The sequence below is a fragment of the Manacus vitellinus genome, unplaced genomic scaffold, assembly GCF_001715985.3.
Source record: "Manacus vitellinus isolate BGI_N305 unplaced genomic scaffold, ASM171598v3 scaffold_0_pilon, whole genome shotgun sequence".
Lineage (NCBI taxonomy): Eukaryota > Metazoa > Chordata > Aves > Passeriformes > Pipridae > Manacus > Manacus vitellinus.
This window is the reverse complement of record NW_021938789.1, coordinates 42,294,879-42,307,866: the sequence shown is the minus strand read 5'-3', so window position 1 is coordinate 42,307,866 and position 12,988 is coordinate 42,294,879. Positions and strand designations below refer to the sequence as shown.

Sequence of the window (12,988 nt, the reverse complement as noted above, 5' to 3'; positions counted from 1 at the left end):
GAAATAAATTTGCCAACTTAGTTGAATTATGTCTGCACAACTAAATGGCATGCCATATATTGCCTAAGTTAATTCAATTACTGTAGTTTACTTTGAGGGTAAAAGGTGGCTTCAGCACATAACAACAAAATAATCAGATACAAAAGTCAAATTTTTTCTTTCTTTGAAATTTGACTCACGACTCCCACAAATTACAAGAACTTGTATGGAACAACAGTCCCGAGGCTAACTTATAATTGTTGCAAAATATTAGGATCAGATATGCTGAATCATAAGAGGTTATGCAGTGTATTATGAAGTACAGTTGTGTTTCATAACTATTTCAAAGTTTCTCCACTCATTTCAGTCTTGCGCCCACTATGCAAGCCCTGAATACTGAGCAATGTGGTTTTGGCATCTGCTGAGCTTGGCCATGTTTTCAGCCAGTGTTTACATATGCTAGTTTACAATGCAAACATCTCACCTTGCATCAATTTTACAAGTACTCACAAGAATTTCCAATGAATCTAAACTGTTTCTACTGTTGAAGTCCCTTTTTTTTTACAAGTTGTATTCTTCCCCTGTGATATGACTGACTTAAGGCGAAAACTTTAAAGAAAAAAACCAACCACCACTCAAAAGACTCTTACCAATCTTTCATTTGCTCCCTTTATATTCTAAAGTTTTTTTAAAAATATCCTAAGGCAGAGAAAAAGAAACCTGAATATTTGACACAATAATAGTAACTGACTTAAAAAACATTATGTAAATTATCTAATCTGAGAAACATAAACTTGATATATATAGCAATCCAGACAAACAGCTGAGTTAACACTCACAACAAGCAAATTGTGACTCCTGCTGTAAATCCATACCGCTGTGTTCAGAGGTCAGTGATTTATAACAAAATATAAATCAGACAAGTTCATAAACTACAGGCAGGAGAACACAATCAACCCAGAATGTGTCAAGAAGGCGTTTAGTCTATAATTCAGACATTCATTTCTCATGCAATGCTCTTGCTGAGCTCAGTATGGGGTGCTTTTCTTGAATTTTATAATGTTGCTCACAAAAATCAGATTGCATCACAAGCTGCAAAAGGGTCACCACGAACTGACTAATTCAGTACCCAGGAAGAAGCATAAGGCTCAGTGTCCCAAGCAAGAACCTGCTAGAGGAGGTCTCCTCTTCTTTCTCTGGCATACTTTCTTCCTTTGATTAATCAATAACACTGTCATCTTCTCCTTTCCCTTCCTCCTCAACCCCTGCCTTCTACACACAAACATAATGTTTTCCTTTGAAAACCTACAAAAGTCAGCACAAATAGTCCGATAAAGATTCTGTGGTCCAGAGGGTATATGAATATGTACCCATTGCCTGAGCATGAAAAAACTAGGATTGGCTTTACTATTTCCACAAATTAATTTAAGCAAATATTATTCTCTGAATCTGTTGTTTCTTGTGAATCAAATAGTTGCTGTACATGCCAGTAACACCAGTTATATGGCAACAAGAAAAATTGGCACATTATTAGAGATAAGAAAACGGCTTCAGGTAATGTCAAAAACCTCCTGACTTCCACTTAATGCTCAATGCACTGTAATACAAGTATTTCCTGAACCTAGGCCCTCATTGCCTTGTCCTCAGTGTACCTTCCTATTCTACTATTTGTTAGATAAACACAAGTTAACTGATGATGTTCGAGATTTGATGCAATACTGTAAAAAACCCACAAAAACCCACAAAAAACAACAGCACAAAGGAAATACCGTTCTTGTAAACAAGTAAAACGGGACATAAAAATACATATGAGAAAATCTAATATTGCTATATCTCTCATGTTGTAGGAAAACAACCAGAGTTTCTGATTGCAATAACATCATAGGTGCAAGGAAGAAACAAACACATAATCTTGGTTACGTCAAAAACACAGAAGCACACAAATTTTTGGCTGGAAGTCAGAACTGCAGGAGAACATTTGAAAACACATCTTGTGAGCCCTACAGAATCGAAATTCACAAAACAGACTGAAACAGGGAGCTTTTTTACTATTACTGTTATATTTGCTATTTCCATTGCAGTCTCAGAATTTTTTGGAGCTCAATTTATTATTTTTAACAATGTTTTTAATGACAGTACAACATAATACCAGTTTCAGTGTTCAGTATTTGGTTTATAAAACATTCCAAAAATGAGACATGTTTTTGATACAGACTGTTTCAGGCTTCCTCTTCTACCAATCCACCAGCAGATCCCCGTGTCATTTTGTGTCCACCTGAGACTAGAAAAAGCATCACATGCTATCTCAGAATCATCAAATGGTTTGGGCTGGAAGGGTTTAAAGGTCATCTAGACCACCTCCCTACAATGAGCAGGAACATCTTCTATTAGATCAGGTTGCTCGGAGCCCTGTCCAACCTAATCTTGAGTGTTTCCAGGGATGGGGCATCCACCACCTCTCTGGGCAACCTGTGCCAGTATTTCACCACTCTCACTGTAAAAAATTTCTTCCTCCTACCTAGTCTGAATCTAGCCTCTTTTAGTTTAAAACCAGCTACTCTTGTCCTACCTTAGCAGGCCCTGCTAAAAAGCACAGTGTGACCAAGGTTAACTTCTCATTCTCCAGTATCACAGGTGGGCTGTTCTGCAGCCCTTTACCTTCACAGAGCCTCTCCCTGCCTTCTTCCTCCTGTTCCTTTTGCTGCATTGAGAGTAGGCACTTGGAGATCCACTCCATCCTATACTAGCCTACTACACAGCAGAATTATTTTTATCCCCTCTCCAATAAGAATATACACACATATGTGTGTGTGTGTGTATCTTCACTTGTGTGTGTGTATGTGTGATCATGCTGGCAGTGGAATTTAAAAACAATACTGCATTTCTACATTGGTATTCACTCAGTAGTTGAGTGGTTATGTCAAAGGGGACAGAAAAGTTAATATATAGCACAGTAACTATAGAACAGACAAAAATGAGTGTGTTGTCAATAGAAGAAAATATTTATTATAAGTCATGGGGTTATTGACAAGATTCAATAATAAAAGAAAAGTGTAGTTGATTAATAAATATTCACCACAGTCAACAGAAATGATACCACAGAAATTCAAGGGGCAATAAATTTAACATCTATAAAAAAGAATGTTTGGTGTACAGGAAGACAAAGTAGAATGAAAAGCTGCTTTCAAATTTTACAATAAAAAGAACTAGAGTGCAAAGATTTTTCAGTGTAGGTTGCTACACCTTTTCCTCAGAAGAACCACATTATTTCTGTGTCAAACTACAGAAGCAGGAAAAGAGTTATAGCTCTAAACTTCATGCCTTTTATTTTGCATTGAACACTGAAAGGGATATGAAATGAAGGAGAAAAAAATAACTGCCACTGATTAATCTCCTAATTATCTCCATTTATTAAAATAACAGTGGCATAGTACCACTCCAGAGAAGTTTTCTGCACTCACCAGTAAGAACTGTACCCATAAGCAGACTATACAAATATAGAGCTATTTTGCTGAAAAATACTCATATACTTCTGGCACCCTGGTCCAAGAAGAAACATTAAGTATTGATGCCTTGAACCCAATTAAAACACTATTTTATAGAAGCAGTTAATATGCCCCAAAACCAAATAAGAACTTGAGAGAAAAATTATAAAAGAAAAAAAAAAAAAGAAAAGAAAGAAAGAAAATACATAAAAGGAAGATCAATCTACTCCAGTGGAATTTAGGGCTTATAAAACTGCGGGGATTATGAAAATACATTCTGGCTTTCTTTCCCAACACAATAGAAATTGAAAAGAAAAAAATCCTGCATGGTCTGCCAATCAGACTCATGAAATCCTTATTCCAGATTTTTGAGATAAAAAGTACAATTAAATATTTTTTTATAGTTCCTTTGGCCAGCTCTCGCCTTTATTCCTAGAAGCTTAGTAAGAAAACAGTTCCTCACCGGGAGTTAACAACTTCCTGTTATTTTCAGAAACAGTAGTTCCTATTCTAATGTTTCAGCTATTTTTTTACCTAAAACTTGAACAGTGGCTTCTGTAATTCAAATACCTCTGGTGCTTCCCTGATTGCTTACTGGCCTGGTAGATAATTCAGCTGCTGAAATGACAGTGCCCTTTGCTCATTTAGTCTTTTATGTTTGGCTTAAAAGAACCTTTTTGATGAGGATGTCAGGCTGAACTTCAAGTATTTTGAAGAAAACAGACATGGGATAAAGCAAGGGAAGGGGGGAGTTCCAGAGCAATGGAGATTTACCTCTGCCAGTCACTACCTACAAGAGTAGGTATGGTCATTGAAATGCATTTTCCAAGCTCCCTAGCCTTTTGGATATTTCAACTTTACTGTCTCCATTACTACCATGTAATGAAATAGCACACAAGTATCTACCAGGCACATCCTCCTTTGACCAGCAGCTGGATCTAGGAGATTCATGAACTTCATTACCAGATGCTGCATAGGGTCCAGCTCTACAAAAAAATCACAACTACACAGAAACAGATGATTGAAATACCAAATAACCCCCTCTGTTCACCCATTTGAAATAAGGACTAGTTCAAAACAAGGCAGTTTTCTGCAGAATCCTGGTTTGTACCTGCTTTCATATCAAGGCATACTTACATTAAAGTATTAAAGGCTGAACTTGTGTAAACAAGCAAATCTGCACAGCTCACATACAAACAAGGTTTTGCAGCTAACATGCATTTGTTGTATTTCAACACTAAACTTATTTTCAGCAAAAGGATTTTAACACAGACTTTGAAATAGGGAAGGTAAATTCCATTCTTCCATTTATTGTCTTCCATTTCAGTAGCAATGCCCTGAGTTTCACTCAGTATTTCAAAGGCAAAGCATACTGTACATACACTGGTTTGTTTTTTTTGCAAACTTTGCTACTCAGTACAGGAGACACTTGCTCATTCAAGGCAGTAGAATGTCAAAGAAAGATTTAGATATTCCTTTAGTGTCTGCAAATGCTACTATAAAATGCTACCGTGAAAGATGTGGTGTGTTACTTAAAACATGAATGGTTAAAAGAAAATGGCACTAAAAGAGTAGTATAAAGCCAATCATGTAAAAAATACCCCAAGGGACAGAAAAGCTTCTGAGACCTCCACAGATTAAGAGCAATGAAATTATTTCACAAACTAGGTAACTTTTTAAACTTAAGGGTATGCTAATGCTTGGGAAAAACGTATTTCAGCAAAATACCATATATTTCTCTGAGGATCTTCTTTCTTTCCTATCCCCTTCTCTTGCATGTCCTGCAGTCCCTTAAATAGTTTCTGTGCACATGAGGCTCCACTGGTACCCAAAAAAAACATTTTAACAAGAACTGCCTGATAAACATCATGATAAAAGCTACACTGCACAAAGCCAGCTGAAGCAACCTCCAAGTACTACGTTACTGCAAATGTCTCCAAACTATCCTAGGTACAAGTCATTGCTGAAAGAGGCAAAGACTTGACACTCTAAGTCATAACTCTAGTCTTGATGGGGATGTGTTAACCCTTTTATTAGACATTAAAGAGTATATAGGAAAAAAAAGCAAATAAAAGTTGCATATAAAATAATGTTTATATTACAATAAGACAAACCAATGCCAGCAGGAGAACTAAACATTTCTTTTATCTTCCCCAATTTCCTCATCTACAAAGGGGAAAACTGCAATGACATAATTTATAGACCTATTTTGAGAACTGTTCAGATTTGTGAAGTTTGATTTGAAACACTAGATAAATGCAAATGAATTTTGATATCAACTACAAACATGCACATACTTTTATACACAGACATATGTAAGAGTGAGATGACTGAATATATTTTTGTAACCTTTAAGGCTGGGACTTTATACAGGAAGCAATTTAAGACAACATAAAGTTTATTAAAAACAAAACTGTTTTCTCCTCAAGACTAATAGTTTGGTCTACAAAATTCAGAACATCTTCAGGGGAAATTACACACATATGTATATGTCTACTTAAATGGATATTCATTCTTTTTGGCAAATGATCACTAGCAGACATACTGGGCAATATAATTGGATTATATTTCTGAAAATACGTGATTCTCCTACATGTTTCTCAGTAGCTAACAGCTCTTGAACGTTACTGATGGATCTCAGTAAAAAAGATTACTAGGAACTCCTAAGCTATTGCAAGGACAGAAAAAGCATTTTTCAAACACAGCACTCTAGATTAAAGCTCACAAACAAAATGGACACTTCCATGCCATGGTCGTTAATAACATTACTGGCAGTACACAAAACACTCCAACAAAAGTAATTGTTGCATTTTCTATTTTTTCTTCCTTTTCTCCTCCAAACTTGACTCATGCTTACAGGAGAGAATAACATACCATCACAGCTCTTCATGCCAGCATCAATTCAATATAAAAAACCTGAAGCACTTTCCCTGACATATAAAGTTGCTTAAACTAAAATTTCAATTCACCCAAGTGTCACTTTATAACAGAAAACACAAATTTTGAAGCTTCCATATAGCAGTTGGAGATCCAAATCTCCCAGGTCTGCTCTAGTTTATAGGACTTTCAAACTTCCAGCAAAAACATCACCGGGTCTCTGGACAGATAATGGGTTTCAAGGAAACTCTGACATTTTGAAAACCGTGTCAAAGACAAAAGTCTTTGAATATCACAGTACTAAGTGACAATAAGCTTGACTAAATACACATTTTTATAACTCTTAATTTCTTTTAATTTTTTTTTCAAAGCTAGTGAAACTACTGGGATCTGCAACAAATTGAACTGGAATTCAACTGAAATACAGCATGAAGATCAGTAAAAACAATAAGCCAGCATGAGTTTAATATCAAATTAAAAACATGTGCAGCAGGATAGTAAAATACTATATAATATTCCTGAAAACAGTGCAATACTTTGCTTTGACATAATTCCTAATAAAACACAGAACACACTAGTGTATTTCTGCCATCTGTAGAATAGGAGGAAGAAAATACAAAGGTCATTTGATAAAGAAATGATTTAGGAATATGAGAAATATTTTCAGGGTCCTTAATTATATTTTGACAATCCTTTGTACATCTCAAAACAGAACCACAGTACTAGGCTTGCAATTGCTTTTTTGTACTCATATGTACTATGTTAACCTAAGTGATGCTTTACCAAATTAAGTCTTACAAGTAATTTTTGCTTCACAGTTTCTCACTTGCTATTAGAAGATCTAGTATGCTCTGGTGACTGCTGCCTTCTAGATGAATAGATGGAATGCTAATTTGTGATTCCCCATAACATTTATGCTAGCATATGTAACCAGTGAATCAGACCTTCTTGTTTATTTTATTAAAACAAACCCAATTCTTTTCAGAAGTTAATAATGCCACCGTGAAGAAAAGTTGGTAACACCCTACAAATAAAAAGCTGTCCTGCATATTTTCTTTAAATCTTTATATATTAGTTATATGTATTGTTTTATTCTAGAACTTGGTTTTTTGGAGTAACAGTATCATAAATTGTCACTATTTGAACTACAAAATGAGGGGATCAACTTCTAAAAGTTATGGGCTGAACAACTTACACTGTTCTCAAAACTCGTCTTCCAAGATTTCCTCATCTATTGCATAGAGCTACTCTGAAAGGAGATCTTCATGTTCAGTAAAAGAAGCCACTTTCCTAAGAGCAGAATTTATTTTACAAGGACATCCAGAGCCTATATAATGTTGCATGAGGAGCCCTTTCCACAGAATTCCATATAATGAAACTTAGATTGAATTGTTAATTGTAAAATTCAAATCTGATATTTTTTTCCAAATCAAGCAAGAAAATCAGAAATAAATTATCTGTTCCAGGAAATGCTGTGGAACATTTGAACTTCTTGCTATTTCAGCACCAGATAGTTACTGAAATTGTAACTCAAAAGCATGCCTGTCAGAGTAGGTAAAAGAACACAGTAGCACAGCTGGGGTAGGGTCTGGCATCCCTTTGGGTGTCTAACAGAGCCTGATGAGCAGAGCTCTAAGTCTAATTATCCCCAACTAAGTTCACTTAACAGCATATTGTAGGGAAGTCATTAATCTGCCATTAGAGGCTCCTTTGCAATTCCTGACAAAAGAGTGGGAAAAGACAAGTAAAAAAACATGTTGGAAGCAGAGCACAGTATCAAATGCTATGAGAATTTTGCTTGTTGATGACTGGAACTTACTCCCCTCAGCCTTTTTAAATTTTGTGTGATGCTTCTTCCTTAGTCTTGGTATAACTGATGGTTCAGAACAATTCGCCCCCAAATCTCTGATTCTGTGCTCTCTTCTTCCCAGAGCAACGAATCCTTTTATTTGCACTAATACTATCTACTTACCCAAAAAAACATTTAATATTCACAGCTATCCTGGTTTACACATGTGCTTCAGTCTACCAAGGGAAACTGAAGTGGTTTATATTTTGAAAGTGCTCGTTGTTGTCAATGCCTTTAACAATATTAACTTCTGTTTTATTACATACGATGCTGAGAAAGCATCATACTTTAAAACAATTAAATGGATTAGCTCCTTCTGAGAAGACACATTTCTTCCATCTTTTCTGTCATAAACATCTATGTAAACAGTAAACACGGAGTTTTGAGCATGATTTCTCATCCTACATTCTTTGATGTGGTTCATTTTAGCAACTAAAATAAAATGAAAAGCCACAATAATGGCTTTTGTTTCTTCATGTTCACAAATCATTATAGGCTGTTTCCTAAAAAGATCTCACAATTTCAATAGTGTTCACAAATTCTATTACCATTTTAGAAAGGACAATAGTAAGCAAATAGTAAAACTCTGCACACTAAACATACGAAACTTAGCACAAGTTTGTTTATTTACATGATGCCCTCAGCTAAGATTAATTTCTGATCTCAAAATTTATTGTAAATGATTATTAGCAGCAGAGAGATCAAGGACTTAACTTTGTTATTCATACAAAGTAAGAAACAGACTTTCACAAGTCTGCTACCTGATGTTAATAAACTAATTGTTAAAGTTTGACAGCAAAATCTGACCTGCAACTTGTAACTCAAAAGCAGATTAGCATTTGCATATTCAAACAGAGTCATACAATCCTTCAGCAGGATCAAAAGTTTACAGAGGAGCTTAGAGTATCAGTTTCTGGAAGGAGAAACACCCCACAAGATCATTCTCTACAGTGGGAACAGCTAATGGCCTGGGTACAACCACTGGGCTTGTCTCAGGAAGAGAAACATTACTGCACCGCGTAGCTCAAGGTGATGAACTGTTTCGTCAATCTTAGGCTGATTTTGTCCTTTTTAAGAGTATTTCCTGCCTCCTTCCGCCACTCTCTATGCAAGTAAAGACTCTTGAGGCATTCCTGAAAGCAAACTGCTGGAAACAAGTAATATGGAGCCTACATCTCAATTTATGGTGATCAGAACAAAAGAAGCATGTCCAACTCTAAGGGTCTGACAGGTACAGGTCACTTTGCAGCTTTAGTCAATAAGACATATTATGTACCTTGCTCATAGCCACGAAAACACATACATGACCACTCGATGTTATCAACTGCCCCACTACTGAATGGCATGCTCTGAGAGGAATATTTAACAGGTCTTGGAATGCAGAAAGCTATCCAAACTACCAAAACTGAAAGGGAAACTCACCAGGAATTAAAATGCATTTTCTTTATACAACCCCTTTCCCATCCTTCCTGCTGCCAGATACTCAACTCTTTTCTAATGTCTAGGAGCGTCCCTGCCATCACACTGTTCTCTAGAAAATGAAAAATCTCTTCCATAGACTGCTGCCTTCCAAAACCACTCAAAACTATGCCCTATGTCCTGCTGACTGTGTTTCTTTGTCCTTTGACAAAAACCAGAAAACGAAAAGTTAAAATGGTTCCCACCAGCTCTGTTGACAGCACAAGCCAGTAATAACCAGTTTAAGCATGAATCAGAATTTCTGTAATCAGAAATTAAAAATACTCCTGTGACATACCCTAAACCACAATGGTGAAAAAGACATACGTGCATTTGTAACCAGAATTGCTATGGCAACCCTTTATCATACACAAAGCACTGGAAAATTTCAGACTGTTATAACATCACGTCCATGGACATTTCACACGAAGGAAAACAAGAATCCCATGAAAACAAATATCAATCATTAATATTTTGCCCATTTCTAATGCAGATTTGGATGGTTGCCAAAGAGAAGGGAGAGGCATCTGTGAGGCTGCTGTATCTCAAAGTCCCACACAGAGAGTGATCATGTGTGCTGACACGAGAGAGAAAGTCTGTTGTGCTAGAGATAGGCCAGGGAAAGGATATTGCCCCCAAGATAAAAACAGTGGCTGACTGAGACAAAGTTACACCTAAACATCACCCTACCACCCTATATTTATAATTGTTAATAGTTCTGGTTCAGCAAGATTTTTAAAAGGATTATTTTGTCTTCCTTCACCATAATACTGAAAGCATTGGTTTCCAGTATTTAGATGAACTTCACTTCTAAACAATCAAAAAAGTTAAAAATAGCAAGCCTTCTCTCTTTACCCAGACAGTACATTTCTTATGGAAATAACTTTAGACTAGAAGTTAAACCCTGTTCTTTGACAAACAGGAATACCTCCATTATTTCAAATAGAGGATTTATGGGCAGAATTTGTTGTATAGATTTACTGGGAAAGAAACCTTTCTGGTACAAGGTAATCCAAACACTTATTTACATTCTAGAGAAGAAAAAGCAGATATGCTTTGAGGTCATTCAAAAGCCAGAATATAAGTAATATAAGTTTCAGCAGAAATATCAAATATTTTATTACTTGTTCTTCTACAAAGAAACACAGCTTACATGGTATTTAAAACAGCTCTCTTTTTAACAGAAAACCAAAATCACAAGAAGGAATTTTATTTTTTTTAAGGTTATGCTAGAAATTTTTTAGCTGTTGATTATGGTCTTTACTTTTCAGAGATACAACAGAAAAATAAGCTTTTTCTAAAAAAAAAAAAAAAGGCCATGAGTTGTAATAAAGTTTCCTGTTACTTAAAATAGGAATATATGAAGCAAAATTATCTTTCATTATGTAATTTTGAAGAAAATAACCAGTAAAACATTAAAGATAAAAAGACAGAAGGTGTTACTGATCTGTTATGGATTTATATTTGTATGCATTAATTATGTGTTTGTTGAGTGAATTTAGTGTGTACTTTTGGAAAACCACAGCAAAAAAGGATAGGTGTTAGTAAAACACTGAGAATAAGAAGGATTAGAATTTATCTCTGATCTTAGTGTGGACTTCCATGGCTATGACATCAGAACTTTTTAAGTGCTTCTGTAGTCAGCATAACAGTTCTGTTGTTTGAAGCCAGAAAGCCTTTACTGACTAACCAAACTGACAATACTTTTAATTTTGAATTTCTTATGGACACAATTAAGACCAGGGAAATGTCTGACAATCATAGTTGGTTGAAACGTCAGCATTATTTTAAGAACAAACCAAGAGAATTTGACTTATTTTATCTATATGCGCACAGATTCTGTTTTCTGTTGATACTTTAAAGTTAATTTTTAAAAGTCTTGAGATTTTCAACCACAGCTTTCAATATTTAAAAAATGCTTGTCTCATTAAGTTATCTGAATCCGAGTTTTAGTTTAAGGGGAAAGACATCTAAATGTACAGCCTACATGTAGTTGCCTGAGATACGTAGATGTCAACATTGGTTAGAAAGCAATTCAGCAGAACAGTTATCTGATTCAGTAGCCACCTACAATCAGAATCTGGAATTAAGAGGCACGAATGTGTACAGCCAGTGTTATGTGAGAGGTTCTCTAGAAATCCAAGACAGCTGCCTCTGACTGACAGCTACAACAATGGTCCAGCACAGACTCCAGCCTTTGGACATAAAACAGTCAGTGCCTAAGCTGGAGATGCTGGATCATCTCATGCAGCAACAAATGCCTGTATGCAGGCAGTGTAATTGCACCCGAGGAGTTTACAATGAGATGAACAGGTTTCTAGGTGCTTTGAGTGTTGACTTAACCTTCACTGACTGCAAGGAGAGCTTAGACACCTCATATGTCAACATCTACACACAAACTTCTAGGTTTAAGCATCTTGATCTAAAGCCAAACATGACTTTGACTGTCTGATGCCACTATGACTTCCCCACCAGCGCTCTTGCAAGAATTATACCTGGACTCAATCAGCCAAATACATACATATCCTCCTGACACAATAAGTGCATCTTGAGCTGAAAAGGAGGAAAAGGCATTATTAAGAATAATGGTGTGTGTTGCTCAGAATAATGGCGAAGACCCAGAACTGAGCACTTCCACTGGGACGAGTTACTGAAGTTAGGATGTAAGAATTCTCTCTTAATACAACTGGGGGGGGAAACTTTTAGCGGGTTTTTCCTATGGTTTGCACCTCACTTCTCTTACAATTGCGACAAGATATCTCTGCCTTTCTGCCCTTGAAACTGCACTGAATACTGCAATCTCCACTGTGGTTCTGTGCCTACAGCTACCCCAGGGCATTTTACGTAGAGATATGTGTTCTAAAGACTGAGCAGCTGTTTACAAGCAAGAGACACTTGCTAAGCAACTGAAATGTGGGAGGTGGGGGTCCAAACCCAGAAGGAAAAGACACGGGTGGCAGCACAAGTCAACATCAACTATAGGGCAGCCCATGGGCTCAAGTATATGCCTCAGGTCCTCAACAGAGCTTGTTCAGAGCTAGAGTGCCACACAGAATTACAATCTCCCTCTTCATCAACCCCCAGCAGCACAGAGGTTGAAGATACCTCTCTCTCTGCATAGTCCACACATCAAGAGCCCACTGCAAAACCTAAGTGCTACGGGCAGTGGTCATTTCCAATATCATATGAACTTACACGATACTATTAAATGGAGTCTGGTACTGCAAGGATACTGGGCATTCAGAATAAGTGGTTTGAGGCTTTCTAATGCAGTCTGCCTTTCAACAGAAAATAATGATTAAAACTGAAAAATCTGAAGAAAATGCTTGCTTCTCATAAT

At 36.4% G+C, this 12,988-nt stretch overlaps 1 protein-coding gene across 1 annotated transcript in view; it reads right to left on the bottom strand.

Annotated features, from left to right (window-relative positions):
• COL25A1 (collagen type XXV alpha 1 chain) overlaps positions 1-12,988 on the bottom strand; it is a 306,323-nt gene that overhangs the window by 104,810 nt on the left and 188,525 nt on the right. The gene's annotated exons all lie outside the window — the stretch shown is intronic.